The 18,993-nt window shown below is 35.3% G+C and overlaps 1 pseudogene; it reads left to right on the top strand.

The window, feature by feature from the left end:
- Nucleotides 1–4,557: 4,557 nt before the first annotated feature.
- On the top strand, nt 4,558–5,991 carry LOC123251144 (annotated as a pseudogene).
- Nucleotides 5,992–18,993: the final 13,002 nt, after the last annotated feature.

Genomic DNA, 18,993 nt, shown 5'->3' with positions numbered 1-18,993 from the left:
CAAGATGCATTCCAAGATATTTTAATCACTTTTCTTGAGATATCAAATTTTGGGGGGTGAAAAAATCTAGGCCTAGAATTATGAGTTACCTAATGTGTATAAACTTGGCTCCATAGGAAATTAGTTCATAAAACAAATGGAAGCAAAGTCATATAATATAATACTAAAATAGAAAAAATGAAAAATAAATATAGTTAAACGATCATTATCAATAGGAGAAATCACATAAAACTTTGAAAAATTTCCCATCAAATTTCTAATAATTTCTAATAATCTGTTTTTATACTTTCAAAAGCAGAAGGTAGACTATATACAAATATAAAATCCACTCATATATCACTTTTAAAGAACTTTTACATTATAAACTTTCATTTTACAAGTGAAAAACACCCCCCAAAATACCAGCTGAAAAAGTGCTGAGTTGTTCTATTCACCATGGAATTTCAGTGGCACTGTGTTATTTGTGACTTTAAGAAGTAAATTATTGAATGAAGAATGACAACAACTATATATTTGGCAATACTTTTGGCTCTAAAAAAACAAATAAATCATAGTCATAAATCATTTTAAAATATTGCCTAGCAAACAAAAAACGAAATTAGCTGCTTAAATTAAATTCTATACATTATGGAGAAGAGATCTGAACAGAAGATTGAAGTTGGAGAAGTTGAGCTAACTGCATAGTTGGAGGAAAGTACAATAAGACCAAAAGCCTCACACACAATGAAATGTTGGGGAGGGGGGAAACTATTGCAAGCATATAGGGAGTGTACTGGATAAAGTGCCAAGCCTGAAGTTGGGAGGACCTGAGTCCTAAGGCACATGTGGTCTCAGGCACTTCCTAGCTGTGCTATCCTTAACCCAGATTTCTTAGTCCTTGCTGCTCTTCTGTCTTAGAAGTGGAAAAAAAAGGTAAACATTTAAGAAAAAGAATTTTTTTGACTATCATTAGATTTTTCTACACTGTGTCTACGAAAGAAAAAATACATTTTTATTATTTTTTTTCTTTACTGTGGTATTTGACACTGTGTGTCAGTACATATAAAGAGATTACCCTCAAAAGTCTTTCTCCCTTTACGGTCTAATAGGACAGTAACATTTTTTTTCATTAATTGAACACATATATATGTATGAAATTCTGTTTAGCTGGAAAAGCTGATACATTGTGAACATGATTTTAACATCGTCTCCTAATTTGGGTTCTTGCCTCTTGCAGGAGATAGTAGGTTGTAGTGGGAAGGGTGATAGATTTGAATGATAGGACATAAGTTTAAATTCTACCTTTGTGACTTAATAGTTACATCAATTCATTTATTCATTCACAATATTTATTAATTGATATTTATGTACCAGGCACTATACCAGGTGCTGGGGAATACTGGTACAATGAATGAAACAGATTCTAGATGCAATGAGCTTACAAATTTTTTTTTTACTTTTTATTTTTTACCAGTTTAATGATAATAAACTTTTAAAATATTTTTCTGACATTTTGCAATTTATATTCTCTCTCTTCTGCTTCCTCTAACTTCTCTCCAAGATAGCAGGTAATATGATATGGGTTGTACATATATTAGCATAAAATACAATCTCCATGTTTGTCATTTTGTGCAGCAAGACACATATTGCTTCCACTAAAGAAAAATGCATGGAGAAAATAAATAATAGCATGTTTCAATCTATATTTGGACTCCATCAGTTCCTCCTATGAAAGTTGATAACTTTTTTGTCATGAGTCCCTTAGGGTTGTGCTAAAGCCTTGCTGTAATAGTTAAATCATTCACAGCTAATTATCATCATACTTTATTCTTATTACTATGTACAATGTTCTCCTGGTTCGGCCCACTTCACTTTGCATCACTCCATATCTCTCCATGTTTGTCATTTCTCATGGCACATTAATATTCCATTACAAGCATATATCACAATTTGTTTATTCATTCACCAACTAATGGATATAGCTTCAGTTTTAAGTTCTTTGTTACCACAAAAAGAATTTTTATGAATATTTTTCTATAGTTAACTTCTTTTTAACTATTTTTGATCTCTTTGAGATAGAGATCCAGTAGTAATTGGGTCAAAGGGTATACATGATTTGATGGACCTATAGACACAATTCCAGATTGCGCTCCAGAATGGTTATATCAGTTCACAACTCCACCAGCAATGTATTGGTTTCCTAATTTTTACACATTTCCTCCAATTTTTATGTTTTTCTTTTTTTTGTCATGTTAGACAGTCTGATAAATGTTATTTTATTTTATTTTAATTATTTTATTTTGCATTTCTCCAATTAATAATAATTTGGACCTTTTTTCATATTCCTGAAGATAGTTTTAATTTTTTAACATAGAATTTTCTGTTCATATCTTTTGGCCATTTGCCAGTTGGAGAATTTTTGGATTCCTATAAATTTGACTCAATTCTATATACATTTGAGAAATGAGGCCTTTATTAGGGAGTCTTGCTATAAAGATTTTTCCCTGTTTGTCATTTACTTTTTTTTCTAAAACCCATGCCTTTCAATTTCGAATCAAAACACTATATTAATTCCAAGGCAGAAGAGTGGTAAGGACTAGGCAGGGGGGTTAAGTGACTTGGCCAGGATGACACAGACAGGAATGTCAGAGGCCAGATATAAATGCAGAACTTCCCAGTCTCTGGGCCTGGCTCTCAACCCAGTGAGCCACCTAACTGCCTCCTTGTTGTTCCCCTTTTTGTTTTGGTTTTGCTGATTTTATTTGAATGATCTTACAATTTTATGAGGGATAAAACTAATATGTATCTGTATTTATGCATGTATATTTATGTTATAAGTAAAAATTAGTAATTATAAAAATGTAAAAAGCACATGAAAAGAAGTTAGTTTGGGCAGGAGAGCACCAGTAGTTAAGAGGGTAAAAAAGATGTTGTTATATTAAAATAAAAGAGGTATTATATGAGGCATAGGTAAGAAAGGAATATCATAGGTACAGGAGATGGCAATGCAAAAGCACAAAGATAGAAGATGAGGTAGCATGTAAAGAACAAAGAGAAAGTTTGTTTCACTGGATTGCAGAGAGTGGAAGGAATAGTAATGTTCTACAAGACTAGAAAGATAAGTTGGGAGTTGTTCAGACTATAAAAAGATAAATGGTCTACTATATTATTCTAGAGACACCAGGAAAATCTGTTGTAATTGTGTAGTGAAAATGAAGGGAGGAAAGTAGGATGGTAGAACAGATTTGAGAAAGGAGAGAGGAAGGTAGAGGAAGGGAAAGGAAGGCAGAGGTCCCAGCCCTGGTGGGGGAAATTGGTCAGAGCCCTCAAATGAATGATCAGAGAGCAGCTTTAGGTTTTGAATAGCTGGGTTTTATTTTAATTAGAAAGGGAAACATCCAGGGGAAACTAGGAGGTAGGAAGAAAGGGAAAAAGGCGCCAAGAGAGAGATCAGGGTCTCAGGGTAGAGAGGGCTGCCTCCAGGGTGGAGAGAGCTAGCCTGCCTTCAGGGTCAAAGAGAGAGAAGAGCTTAGGGTTGAGAGCTTTCCCTTTTATACTTTCCCTGACCCCTCCCCCAAAGGAAGTAGGGGGATGTCAGGGGAAGTTGTATCAGAGAGAGTCCTGGGAGACGTAGTCTTCCAGGGCTTACAATAATTTCAAATGATACATTCCCCCCTGTGATCCTTTGGGAGATCAATCTCCCCAATGGATCATAACAAACATAAATAAATTTACAATTACAATAAATAAAGGGTAAATACATCAATACAAGGGTAGAAAGGTAACAATTTTTACAATATAAAGAAATCAAATGGTGCTTCTTATACAAAAATATTCAGGGGACAGTCCGCTTTTTTCACAACAAAATAGATACATAAAATAAATTCATTTAAACAAAACAGGTGAATTTAACAAAACAAATGAATTTTAAACACACAAATGAATTTTAAAACCTGACTTATGAATTTAAAACAAATGAATTTAAAATCCAACAAATGAATTTAAAACCCCCCAAAGTTCAAAAGTTTTGCACATTCAGTTGCTCTCTTAGGCTCCTGGATTATTCTTTCTCCATGTGGTCTCTACGGGCATCACCATTTTGATTCCAGGAGGCAGTAAACTTCTTTTCTAAAACAACCTAAATTCTCCATATGAAATAAAAATACATTCCCCCCTCAGGAGGATAGAAAGAAACAATGAAATTACACAGGGAAAACATGGCTGAGGCATGAGGCATATGAATCACTGCCATGTTTCATCAGAAAATTTAGCACAAAAAAGCCAAATAAGTAGTGGATGAAAATTTTAAGCATCCAATCCTAAAATTTCATATGGAAAAAATTCTAGATAAGAAAAAAATGGAAAATCACACTAGGTCTTTGAATAATGTCCATTTAAAGTAATCCATGTCCAATACCATGCACTTACCCACTTAGCAGCCAGTACCACAGTCAACCACCATAGTAAGAAAGTTAGGAAAAAGGACTAGATTTATATTTATTTGTCTGATATTACGCTGTTTCTTCTTTTCTTCTTTTGTCATTTCTTCTTAGGGATGTTGTGGCACCTTGTGGGGAGATGGAAGAGACCAAAGAGCTGGAGGCGGTAACTGCTGCAGCCAACCCAGGTGCAGAGCCATGGCATCCCAGCGTTTAAGAGCTGTGGTGCGATGCTGGCCCCCTGTGAATGGGATAGGCAGGTGGAGGCTGTGCAGCAAGCTCTGCTGGATGTTCTGGGGCCCTATGACCCCCTGCTGAGCCAGGTCCACGTGGCCCTGGTGTGGGAGCGCCCGACCAGAAGTGCCCTGTGGTGCCTGGCTCTGAATGTGGCTTTCTGGTTCTTTGAACTGACATCTCTTCACATCTGGTGTTTTTACTTGCATTCAGCTTGATGATAATTGTATGTATAGATCAGTGGAAGAACAAAATCTGGCCTGAAATGAGAGTGGCAAGACCTGATGCATTAGACAATGAGAGATCCTCTTCTCTCTTTGTATACCCTTTGAGGCTTTGTACACCCTCAGCTCCTTAGCATAACTGAGCTCTGCCTCCATGTAGCTGAAAGCTGGGTTAGTGGGGCCACTTTCATAAGGAATCTCTTGTTTTTCAAAAAGCAAAACCCAGGCAAGTTCTGCCTGTTGAGCTGTGGTATACTGACCTTTCTGGCTGTCCTGGCCTCCTGCTCTCCTACTTGCTCCTTCTTTCTGTCTTGCTGTGGCCACTTGCTGTGTATCACAAACTAGACCATCGATTGTACATGAGACTTGAGCCTGCCCTGCAGAGGCTGGACTTCAGTGTCCATGGTTATATGATGTCCAGGCAAAGAGAAAGGCAGTTGTGGCGGGCCCGAGCTTTGCACCCTGATTGTGCTGTGGAGGACAATAGTGATAGTGAAGAAGAGCTACCTGCTTTCTGTCCTCAGTTGGATGACTTCACTGTTGCTAGGGAATTGGCCATCACAGACTCAGAGTACTCAGATGCTGAGGTCTCCTGCACAGATAATGGCATATTCAATCTTTCAAGGGGTCAGACACCACTAACTGAAGGATCAGAAGATCTGGATGGTCATAGTGACCCCAAGGAATCATTTGCTCAAGACCTTCCTGACTTCCCTTCTATTAATGTGGATGCTACAGGCCTGGATGATGAGGATGACAACAGCATTGAGCTTCCTAACCTTGCCTATTGTTCCCCTCCAGGAGCCCAGGAGCCAACTTTGGGGGCAACCACCAGCCAAGATGAGGCTGGTCTCCCTGAGCTTTTGCTCAGCACTTTGCCCACAAGATCCAATCTCACCAGCAACCTTGTCAGCCTGGTCTCCCAAGGCATGATCCAGTTGGCCCTGTCAAGGCCCCAACAGCAGGCACCCCCTGCTGCCCCTCAAAGAGCTGCACAAGGTTTCCTAAGGGCCTCCAGCTCTGATATGGACACTGATGCTGAAGGGGATGACTTTGAACTGCTACACCAATAAGAGCTTAATCAACTAGATCCTTCAAACTCTGGGAGCCACTGAGGCACATCCTCTTTTGGGGAATAGTTTGTGATTTTGGTCTTTTTTCTCATGTCCCACTGGAGATAATGGAGGCAGGGAAAGAAGAATCCAGGTCCCATATGGGGTGCCATAAAATGTGTAGTGAAAATGAAGGGAGGAAGTTAGGATGTTAGGATGGATGGGAGAAAGGAGAGAGGAAGGTAGAGAATAGGAAAGGAAGGTAGCGGTTCCCAGCCCTGGTGGGGGAAATTGACTAGAGCCCTTAAAAGAATGATTGGAGAGCAACTTTAGGGTTTGAATAGCTGGGTTTTATTTTAGTTAGAAAGGGAAACGTCTAGGGAAAACTAGGAGGTAGGAAGAAAGGGAAAAAGGTGCCGAGAGCTAGAAAAGATGCCAAGCTTTCCCTTTTATACTTTCCCTGATCCCTCTCCCAAAGGAAGTGGGAGGTGTCAGGGGAAGTTGTAGCAGAGAGAGTCCTGGGAGACATAGTCTTCCAGGGCTTACAATAATTTCAAATGACACATAATTTTTTTTAAGTAGGGGAGTCACACAGTCAGATTTATGTTAAAAGAAAATTATTAAAATATATGTACATTCACATACAATGAATTTATCATTCAGCAACACAAAGAGTGATCAGGTGCCAGTACAGTTTTCAAAGCACAACATTGGCAGTAAGAGTTACTTTAATTTGATCCCCAATCAAACTCCTAGATGAGAGAATAGCATTAATTAAACTTTTTTTTATCCTATTCAATGGATACAATTAGAACTAATTTTTGTTTAAATCAGCTCAAACTTTTCAGTGAAAGGATTTGCCTTCTAAACTCTGATCCTTGTTAACTCTGCTTAAGATGACAATAGGAAAAATCTTAGCCAAGCTGAGTCCCTTTGACAAAGACTTGCACAAAACTTTAAGATGATAAATGAGGGTATGACCAATAAAACCAAAGACAAATACAATAACCTCTTCCAGACAGTCCAGAACTCCTTAATAAATGGAAAGAAGCCTATGGGAATTTTTAATGGGGATGTACCAGAGGAGCTTGGAGCCAGTGCATCTATATATTGGCATACTCATAGCAATGATGGAAAAAGTGCAGAGAGATGGGCCAAGTATAATATGTATGATTCAGAGTATTCCAAGAGACCTTAAACCAGAATTCATATTGGTGCCACATCAAGGACAGTGTTAGTACTCAGCAGATGACTGCCTAAGCATGGAGATGGTATAGTGTTGGGATAGCTTGTTGCCAAGAACTCTTCAGAAAGCCTGAAAACAGTGTAATACTTGATATATTTTCAAAGCATCAGGGTATCAAGGTATCTCTCAGGATGTAATTGTGAAAGAAAAAGCCAAAGCCAAGACTCATATTGGTCTAGCAAGATAAAAAAAAGCAGAACTTGTGTGCTCAGGTTGTAACAAACCTATCTAGACCTGTGACATATATTTGCCTTCAATTGAGGCTGCAGGAAAAAGGGCAACATAAATCATAGTCATGCCTGCCCCATTTCAGAGTGCTAGAAAGGGTGAACTCTAGCACTGGCACAAAATTTCAGTTCAGAAACTGAGCAAGACATGAGTAAACAAAATGATATTTTGAATATAATTTTTTAAATACTAGGGGTCAAGAAAATCCCAATAAGTGAATCAAAAAGATGAGAATAAAGTCCACAGTAAAGACAAGCATAGTCTCAGGGTGAGAAGGTAGATGTGGGATGCTTAGTTCCTGCCTCTTCCCCTGCTTAAAAGCTTAACTATTCACTGTGGAAAATAAAATTTATATTCAATTACTTCCATCTGAGATCTACCTACTAATCTGTATAGATTTTATAGCTTCCCTAATCTTACCAGCTACAATTATTTAAAAGTATCATATTGAATTTCATTAAGGACTTTGTGAACTGTTAAAATGTATGTCATTTTAACCTTGTGTACTGACTTTGGAACATAATCTCTGCAAAAAAATGAAATCCTATTGTATAACAAAACTGGTAAGAGAACATCTGATGAGAAGGAATCCCTACTCACAAACCCTTCACAACGTGGTGCTCATTCAATTTTTGGAGAATTTTTTTGTCAGGAAGGTGATTGTAGTTGTTGTTTTCTTAGATCAAGACAAAATTCACCTCCTTTTAGCTTTCCCCTGGATATAAGACTATATTGCTGAGTTCACACACACAAACACACACACACATGTATATAGATCGGTAGATAGATAGATAGATAGATATGTATAAATTACACACACACACACACACACACACACACACACACACACACACATATATATATATATATATATATAAAATCAAAGGAAAGAAGGCAAGACAGAAAATATTTTGAGCAAAAGATGATTTCAATTATCAACATGTTAAATCTGAGATATTAGAAGCACATTAATTAGAGACATTAAGCAAATTATTCATTTTTAATGCTAAGAATAGAAAGAGATAAAAATTTCAATCTGAGGATTTGGGAGTCATTTTCATAGAGGAGATTATTAAAACTTCCAAAGAATTGAGATCCAAAAAAAGAGATTGAGAGTAAAGGACAAAACAGAACTATAATGTTACCATTTATAGGAAGCACTTTCAGCTTTTTCAAAGTAACAGAAGTCAAGTGGCAAGAATGTAATGAAATGTGTGGTGGGAATGTACTAACAGTAAGTATTGACTCCTTTTCAGAAGGACGTGTCTTCCTTTGAGCTAGTAGGAAAAAGAAAGGTACTGATAAAAATAAATAGAAATTTTGAGGGAAAGAGAAGAAAAATTGAAGGGGCTATTATCAAATGACCTCAATTTTTTCAATAAAGAAGAAATAGATGTTATCTTAAAAGTTTCAGAGGAATGAACTGGTCTACCTGTTTAGGGAGCGAATTTTTAAATGACTATAGTGTTTAGATGATAAAAATATTGCCTAAGTTAAGAACTGGCTTGAAATGATAGTTTCTGAATCTCTAACACTCTTCCCCCACTGACTGCACTGAGAGCCACTGTAAGAATCCTGCTGACTCAGATTTCAGGGCAAAGGCTGCAACCATGACAGAATACTTTGATAACAGGGTGCAGGAAGCACAGCTCCCTTCAGCCTCCACACCTTCACCTACACCTTCAGCTCCTGCTGCCAGCTGGGGAAGATCTGACCTCAGGGCTCATTAATACTCCTTCAGCCTAATCTAGACAATCAGCAGATTAGAGAAGAAGCTCCTTCAGGACAGAATAGCACAAATCCACAGATCCAGTAAATAATCAGAGGAGAAAATTTACAACCAATATCAGGGGGCAAAGAAGGAATAATATTGAGTAAACATTAGAAAAAGAAAAAAATAAATTACAATCAACAGATTATTCAATCCAGGTAATGTACAAAGAGCAAATGCAAAAGAGGAGGACCAAAAAACACCAAGAAAAAGGTAGAAACTTCAGTGAATTGGACTCAGGCTTTGGAAGAACTCAAAACACAATTCAAGAAAACAATTAAGAGAGGCTTAAGACAACTGGGAAGAGAACTTAAGAAACAAAATAAGTCATGTGGATACAGAAACACATTAAGTAAAATAAGAAAATAGTGTCTTGAAAGCCAGAATTGACCAGTTTGAAAATGAGGCAAAGAAAGTGAAATATGTACAAAAAAAACAGACAGAAGGAGAAGGATGACCAAAAAGTCATGGATGAAATTCAATTTTTTAAAATTAGAATCCAACAACTAGAAGCAAATGAATTCACAAGGCAGAAAGAATCTATAAAACAAAATGAAAAGAATGAAAAAAAATTGAGGAAAATATGAAACACCTCATTTACAAAACCACAGGCCTTAAAATAGAGCCAGAAGAGACAATTTAAGAATTATTGGACTATTGGAAAATCATGACAAAAGTAAAAGCCTGGACATCATTCTACAGGATATAATCCAAGAAAACTGCCCTGACATTCTTGAACAAGAAGGAAAAGTAGAGATTGAAAAAAATCCATAGATCACCTCCTGTATTTAATCCCCAAATGGCAATGCCCAGGAACATTATAGCCAAATTCAAGAACTACCAGACCAAGGAAAAGATATTACACGTTCCTAAGAAAAAAACCTTCAGATATCATGGAACCACAGTTAGGATAACACAGGACCTGGCTGCATCCACACTGAAGGAATGGAAGGCATGGAATATAACATGCTGGAAAGTAAGGGAACTGGGTCTACAACCAAGAATCAACTACCCAGCAAAATTAATTATATTCTTGCGGGGAGAAATATGGCTATTTACTAAAATAGAAGACTTCCAAGCATTCCTAAAGTAAAGACCTGACTTAAACAGAAAAGTTGATGCCCTAAAACAGAACTCAAGAGAATCACCAAAAGGTAATTAGGAAAGGGGAAAAAATTTAAGGGACCCAATAAGTTCAAATCATTTATATTCCTATAAGAAAAGATGATATTGGTAAACCCTAAAATGCTATTAACATCAGGGTACCTAGAAGAAGTATATTTAGAGGGTACAGTGACAAACTGTATAGGATGATATGTCAAAAAACATAAAAAACTAGGGGTAAAAATGAGGATAATACTAAGAGAAATGAGAAAAGGGATAAAATGGGGTAAATGTATATTGCATAAGGAAGCTCATGGAGGGAGGTGGGGAGAAGACCAATAAAATGGAATAGTGAAAGATGTTAGAGATAGTCTCGAAGGAAATTTTAATCATTACAGTGGGAAGGGTAGAAGGGTCAGAAATGTTGAAATGGAAAGAAAACCTTCAGCTCCAAATTCAATCATCACCAATATCATCAACATTATGCACATCATCAACATCAACATCATCATCATCATCATCTTCATCATCATCAACAAGAACATGCTCAACAGCATCATCGTTAACATCATCAACAACATTGTCATCATCAACAACATCATCATTAATATCATCATTGTTGTAGTCATCAACAAAATCAGCATCATTGTCATCATCATCATCAACAACAACAATAAAAACATCAACAACATCATCAACATCAATTCCACCAACATCATCAACAACATTATCATCGTCAACAACAAAATCAACATCATCATCAACACCAACATCATCATCAACATAATCAACAACAGCAACATCATCAACATCAAAAACAAAATCAACAACATCATCAACAACATAAATATCAAAATCAGCATCATCAACATCATCAACAACATCATCAACATCTACTTTATCAACATCAACATCTAACTATCCATCTTTTCCTGAGAGAGGAAAGATTTTTGTTGTGTTGCCTAACCTAATAGCATACTATGCAGAGTACTGAATGAGAGCCAAAACACCTAAACTCTAGGCTTGAGTGCCACTATGTGTCCTTTGGGGGTTAAAAGAAAGCCTCCTTTTTCCTGGACCCAGTTTCATCATTTATGTATGAGTGAAGCTTACCTGGACTCTGCATTAATTTAATCAATTAAATCAAAGAATAAACCAGGTGTAAATAAGAAAAAATAATTATTTTGAATTAAAAAAGAAATTCTAGTTTCCACGTTTTTGAACATCTATAACCCTTTAAAATGTAACAAAAATTTATATAGGTATTTATTTTTAGCATTAAATACTAGGTTGCACAACAATTAGAGCACTAGACCTGGAATCAGACAGATCTTATTTCACATCCTGCCTTCATCATGTACTTAACTAACTGTGAGATTCTGTAAGAAACTATCCTTTGATCTGCTTCAGTTTCCTTATCTATAAAAAGGGGGATAATAATAACACCTACCCCCTCCCTAACATTCAGGTTTTTTGTTAAGATTTTCAAATGAAATAATATTTATAAAATATTTTTTAAACCTTACATTTTCATAGTTGTTTTATAGTTATTATATTCTACCTTATTTTCCTCATTGGGGAAAATGTTAAAAGGAAAACATCCATAATAAAAATGTAAAGTAAAGCAAGATAAATTTCTGAATTGTCCATGTTCATTAAGTAGGTGACTTTCTGCTTCTTAAGTTCACCTTACTTTAAAAATGCTTCATCAGTGGTCTTCTGTAATTATGGTTTATCATTACATTGATTAGGGTTCTTAAATTATCCAAAGTTACATGTTTTTATGATGCTATTATTGTATTTTTCTTCTTCTGTTCACCTTTTTCAGCATCAGTTCATACAAGTCTTCCCTGATTTCTCTGTGAAACTTTCTGAAAAATACATATTGTCTATTAAAGAATCCCTGTTTTTTTACCAGTTAAAACTAGTAAGTAAATATAGAAGTATTTATAATAATATTGCACATCTTTAGCATAGTAATATTAATAGCATGATAACATTCGATTATATTTATATACCATAATTTAATTATGTTTTCTCCAGTTGATGGGAATTGCCTCTTTGCCACTACAAAAAAAAAAAGCTTTGATAAACATTTTTATAATTCTAGATCATTTTCTTCTTTCTTTGATCTCTTTGTGTTATAAACCTAATATAATTGGGTCAATAATTATATGCAATTTAATGATGTTTGGGACATAGATCCAATTTGTTTTCTGGAATTGCTATATCTATTCATACATGCACCAACAGCTCCTTAGGGTGCCGCTTTTCCTGCGCTCCCTCTGATGTTTATCAATTTCTGTCCATCTGTCTGTTGGTATTTTTTGCCACTATTTATTTTACCTGAAGGGCACCCTGAAGTGACAGAAACCATCTTGGCCAGAGGACTGGAATTGCCAGAATCCCAGACTGAGTGAGGAATTTGACACTGATGAATCAGTATCAAAGCTTGAGAAATAGGATACCATAAAGACAATTCTACAACAAGCCCAGCTTGCAGCAGCAGCACATCAATGAGGAATCAGGAAATAAAACAAAGTGAAAATAAAACATGAAAGACTAGTCCAAATTGAGATTTCAACTAATGATAAAGGCTACCAATCATAATATGGAAATATAACAAAGTCTTCTTTGTTTTCAGAAAATTGATTATCTCCATGAGACTAGTTTCAGATACTTACAATCATAGGAAACTAAAAATTTTTTGGCAGTAGTTAGCTGCACCCTCTGAACAAGTTTCTCAATTTTAAAGTTCAGAGTGAAAGAATCTCAGATATAAGCAAAAATACACAAACTCCAGTTGCATAAAAGGAAGAGAGGAAAAAAATGTTTTATGAAACAAAAGAAGAAAATTTAAAGATACAGCACTGGTCATATGGGTCAAGAAAATGTGTTCATAGTGATGGCTGGATCTATTCCCTGAAGTATAACAAGACTGTTAATGGCAATAGCAATAATGATGTGTGTCTGGCACATAAAATTGATTAATTGATGACTATGTGAATGTCAGTAGGGAACTAATGAACAATCTGGAGACAAAAACATCTTTTTAATGTTTCAAAAAAGATGGAATGAAAATCAACAACTGCAAAAATAAATAAATAAATAAATAAATAAATAAACCAAACAACTGCAAAGAAAAGGGAATGCAACCAGATTTGAAATGTATAGTTCTTCTTTTGATAAAGTTTTAGTTCTTTATTGGATAAAAAATAAAAATAAAAATCAGAGTTTTAGATAAAAGTGTGAAGTTTCAAGTTGAGGGGGAAAAGTACAGAAATGATAGTTCTTTAAATCTATTGCATTTCCTTAATATACTGGATATTTGGTGAGCAGCTTGATACAATAAGGGCTAAATTTTTATTCCTTTCTAGTGCATTCTTGATTCATTGCTTATCTTCCTTGTTATATCCCTATTAACAGGCATTCATAAATTTCTGCATGGAATATTCCAAGCATGCAGTCTAATTAGCTTATACTTACTAGATTGCCTGGCTCTTAGTAGGTGCTTAATAAAATCTAATTGAATCAGTGATATTCATCTTTCCATTTATTTACTAATTAATAATATATAATTAACAATTTTCTATTAATTCATGAAATCTTAAGAGTGCTTCATATTTCAACATTATTCTACTAGATGTTTCAAGCAATATTATGCAATTGACAATTTTTCAAAAGTGAATGAAAGATGGTGAGTATTTAAGAACCTACTATGTTTATTGTTTGATTTTGAAAGGCATTCAGGTAGGCTGAGCAAAATAATTCCTTAAAACATATTTTCCAATACCATGTTTCACATTTTTAAAGCAAAATTATTTTTTTAATTTCTTGAAATATATAACAAAATAGTTGAGTATTATTGATAAATATCATACAAGAAATATAATAGAGAGATGTGAAGTCTTTGAAGGTCTTTGTGGCTGTGTTAAAAGGGGTCCATAACAGAGTTCAAGTTAAAGATAATTTTTTTTATGGCTAGTTAAGATTTTCCAGATACTCCCCCTTGTATATGGCATTACACACCAAGTACTAGAACATTGCAGAGCCTCATGAAAGAGATTTATAGCCACTCAAAATATTTTGGCTTGATCAAGCACACAGAAAAGACCAAGTGGATAAAGAATGTTTCTTGTACAGACCAATTTGCAGGTGAATGGACAGCCAATAGAGCTTATTTAGCAATATGTATATCTGCAACAGACAGCACAAGCTGGCCCTTGAATTAAAAAGGAATAGAATAGTGGACTGCTTGTCTTTGTGAAATTATGATTCTGTGCTTCTCCTGAAAATTAAAGAACATTTTTAATGTCAACGTTACACTGATGCTTTAGGCTGCAAAATATGGTTCAGAATTACCTTCATAAAACTGAAAATGAACATAAGACAGAGGTCAATTGAAAGGTTCATGTGTGTATAGGCAGGCTACAATGCATAACTAAAAGGAATTCCAAAGAGAAACAGGAGTTAAAGTCATCAATGCCTATGATAGGAAAAGATAGATTGTTCCTATCATGAAAGTGAGGGATGACGAGTAGGGGAGACAAATGACCATGCTAATATTCTTGTCATCTCAGGATATAATGAAAGTAAGAAAGACCATAGATCCCAGGTAGGTTACTCTTGAATAGCATTTGAGTTAGAGTAACACAGAATGGTCAGCCATGGATGAGAGGTGTATGCTAATTGTAGAGAATATCTGAATTGATGAGATCACAGCACCTTTGAATATGAGTGTTAATTAATAGGAAATAGTTAATAGAGAACAAGTTTTGCTAGGTCATACAAAGCTGGAAAGATTTTGAATGTGGAACTGGGAATGAATGATATGGGTTCATTGGTTTAGCATCTGCTAAGATGAATTTGGAGTGGTTCATAGGACTGACTTGGGTTACAACTCATGAAGACTACCTTGCAGTTACTACAGAGATTAGAAATGGAATCTGTATTATTGTCACAAATACTAACACTAATAAAATCATAGACCCTTGAAATAACAAAATACATTTTACATTTCTTATCTATTACTTTCCTTGAGATAAATAAAATTTTAATCATGTAATATCTATCATTAATCATTCAGAGGCTGGTATGGAGTGATATTGAAGAGACCATCTGGGTCATCAGTTCATATCAAATGACTTAATGTAATGAAGGATTTTTAAAATTTCACAGAATTATATAAATATAAATATTTAATTTTACTGCTATTACTAATAATACTTTTCTTGAATATGTTCAATGATGATAAGCATTATCATATTATACATGCTTAATTGATCTCTAGAAGTTTTAATGGAATTAAATATATATAATCTATATACATATATATATATACATGGTTGGTTAGGACGGGAAAAGTATAGAATATTAGATTTAGAACTAGAAGAGATCTTTTAGGCTTCATAGGATCAAAGAAGATAATATTGGTAAAGTGCTTAGTATAATATCTGACACATGATAAGTGTTATTATTCAGTTTCACGTATTCAGTTTTTCCTTTCTTTTATAGATTATCTAGTGTAAGTTCCCTCAGTTTATAGATGAGAAAATCAAAGCCCCAAGAAATGAAACTGCTTGCTCAAGATCAAGTAGGCATTAAGTAGCCAGACCAGTATTTGAACCAAAGTCTTCTGACTAGAATCCAGACTTCTTTCCTCTCCACAACACTGCTTCTAAACTTCCACTGTAGTATGTGAGAAAAAAAAAACAACACTTTCCTAAGCATCTCTTTTTTTGTATGAATGAAAGATATCCTTAATATGGACCACTAGCCATGAACTCCAAAGCCTATATTTACTGCTCTATGAAAAATGTAAGGGAAAAATCCAGTGAACAATATCAGGGAGATGAAAAACATAGAAATAAACTTGAGAGTGAAAACATAAATATTCCTGACAAGTACTGTGAGATTTGAGACCCCTAGATTAAAGCACCATGTCTATCTTAGAAAAGACAAGCCAGAAAACTGAGTCTTACAACATGAGTGATTTCCTAAATTATAGACTGGTGAATGAATGGTTAATTAGATTGACAAAGTCAGACAGGATGAATAAAACCTGAAGAGATCAATGAAGATAAATGAGAAAATGAAGGAAACCTCAGAAGAGATGGCTGTACTTGACTGCACATGAAAGGCAGACTGTTGAAAGCTTGTCTGTACAACAAATTTTCATAAGATGAATACTACTTCATCATTGACTTCTTTTTCCCCCATAAATGTGTTCCTGTGTCTACTGTTCCACCTGACTTGGGTTGCAGATGTCTTCTAAGAAGAATGCCACTCTTTATTTTCAGATAATCTCTTCTCAAAGGCTACTTATTCTGATTTGTAAAGTCTCGATGCAAAGAATTCAAGAATCATTTCAGATCGAAACAGTTTGACCAAACTCTTTATTTACCTCTAAAAATAATCTATAAGCTTCCCATCTATGATGTGTCATCCTTCCAGAAAGCAGCAAGTTCCTGATAACTTCTGGATTCATTTATAGTAGGAATGATAGTATTCAATACATCTCAGTTCCTCCAATAGTGTATTAACTTATTGGGGGCTGGGCAAAGACTTCACACTTAAGGTACCAGTTAAAATATAGCCTCTAAATTATGAAGTTTAGGTGCTTCTGCTTTCCCACATTATTTTCTTTGTTTTTTTTTTTATTTTTGAGACTGGATTGGCTAATCTTGCCCAGACTATGCAATAGTTATTTATAGGTCAAAAACCACTGTGGATCTGCACCAATTTTTGTCCTTCTCCCTTTTCAATCTGATCCAATTCACCTCCTCTGAGGCAGATAGGTGGCTCTCTGCTTTGTAGCCTCATTACATATTGTTGTCATATTTAATGAAGACATCTGATCAGCTTTAACCCCACTACAGCTCAAAATCCCCAAGCTTAAAAAAGACCTTCTCCATTAGCAAGGATTACTGGATCATATTCCACATTTTTTTCCTGACACTTTCCTGACACTGTCATAGCCACAGTGGGAGAGGAAAGGAGACACATAAGACTGAGAACCATTTGATATTTTTTTTCTGATGGCTGACAAAGACCAAAGCATTCATAACTTATTGGTGTACATATAAGTGGCTGAGAATGATCTTCTTCATACATACCTTCTGCCTGGATGCATGCCATAACTGATGTAAACTATTCCTCGGATATAATGTTATGGAAACCTGCTTTGTCTTAGTATAGCTTTAAGACATTGGGGACTCATTGTATTTCCTCTGCCTAAGATGCAGAGTAATCCCAAAACTCAAGACAGGAATAAACTTTTAATGGGGTTGTAGATGTCCTCAGTTGTGAGGCTTAGATGCACAAGTGGGCAGGGTGCCAGGTGGATCATTATAGCTCATTTCAGTGGATCCATCTTCTTACTGATATAGGTATTCCTAATTATTCAATTCACAAGTCATCATATTTCCCCAAATACTTCAATAAATCTCCTTTAAAATCTCTGACCTAAGTATTCCAGGCTTTCTTCTAAGTTTTTAAATATCCTATCAATGCAAGTGTAGCATTTCAACTGCCTGTGCACCACTTTATTCTTACTACATGACTAGGATACTTCTTTGTCTTATCACATATTTCCCAAACAATTTTTTCATGTCACATTTTCCAAGAAAGTCCTCATACACAATATATCCACAACTTTAAGTAGAGGTTTTCATTGCCCTTTGGGACACCTGTCATTTTAATTCTTCAGATCTAGGGTATCCCCTGATTTGTGGCAATGTGGCATTACTAATAATCTAATATTCCAGTAGGCCTTTGATCTTAACAATGTGAACAGTATCAGACTGAATAATTGTGGTTCATATTGCTCCTAAGTTCACCAGAGGGATCTCTCTAATGTGTTGGGGATCTTTCTCCTATTTCTTTTGACATGATTAGAATAATTACTTCAATTCTAGAATTAAAAACTTTTGGATTTTATCAATCCATTCATTCTCTCCCTTTAGTAGGAAAGGCTCATGCAGCATCTTCATTTAAAGATATTACCAGGCCACCATGTTTCATTCCTCTTCAGACTACTTCAGACTACTAGGTTCCCACTCTCAATATATTGATTTCTGCCCCACTTCCATTTTCAGCTTATTTTCTGTATTATCTTCTGCCTTTAGAATTTAAACTTCTTGAGGGCAGAAGCTTTTTTTCTTTCTACTTGTGTTTGCATTTCTAGCCCTTAGCAAAATACCTGGCACATAGGACTTAATAAATGCTAGTCAATTCACTGACCAAAGGAGCACACATACTATCCATCCTTTGTTTCCAACATATTGAAATATGAAACTCATTATCTTCTTTTTGATTCATTCATCTCTTTAATGACATCCTTTATACCATTTCTCCAAAGGAATTCTTTGTCTGTAATATACAGACTGTGTAGGCTGTAACATGCAGCCTACACACACTGAAAACACTGCAAAGCTGCTAGCTGACATCACAGATAATGAATTAAAATTGGAGTCAGGAAGACCTGAGTTCCAAAAATGTCCCACATAAGTTTCTTTTAAAGCCTCAGTTTTCTTGTCTGTAAAATGAGAGTAACAATATACCACTTTTGGCTCCCATGAAGAAAACACTCTGTAAAGTTTATAGTGATAAAATATGAATACTTAGCAGCTACGGTTGCTACTAAAAGCATGAAGTTTGGTTTTGAAGTTAATAAGTGAAGAAAGTCAACTGTATAAATACTTCTCCAAGAGTAAAG

Source organism: Gracilinanus agilis, chromosome 6 (genome assembly GCF_016433145.1).
Source record: "Gracilinanus agilis isolate LMUSP501 chromosome 6, AgileGrace, whole genome shotgun sequence".
Taxonomy (NCBI): Eukaryota; Metazoa; Chordata; class Mammalia; order Didelphimorphia; family Didelphidae; genus Gracilinanus; species Gracilinanus agilis.
The sequence above is the reverse complement of the archived record's forward strand: the minus strand, read 5'-3'. Positions and strand labels throughout refer to the sequence as shown.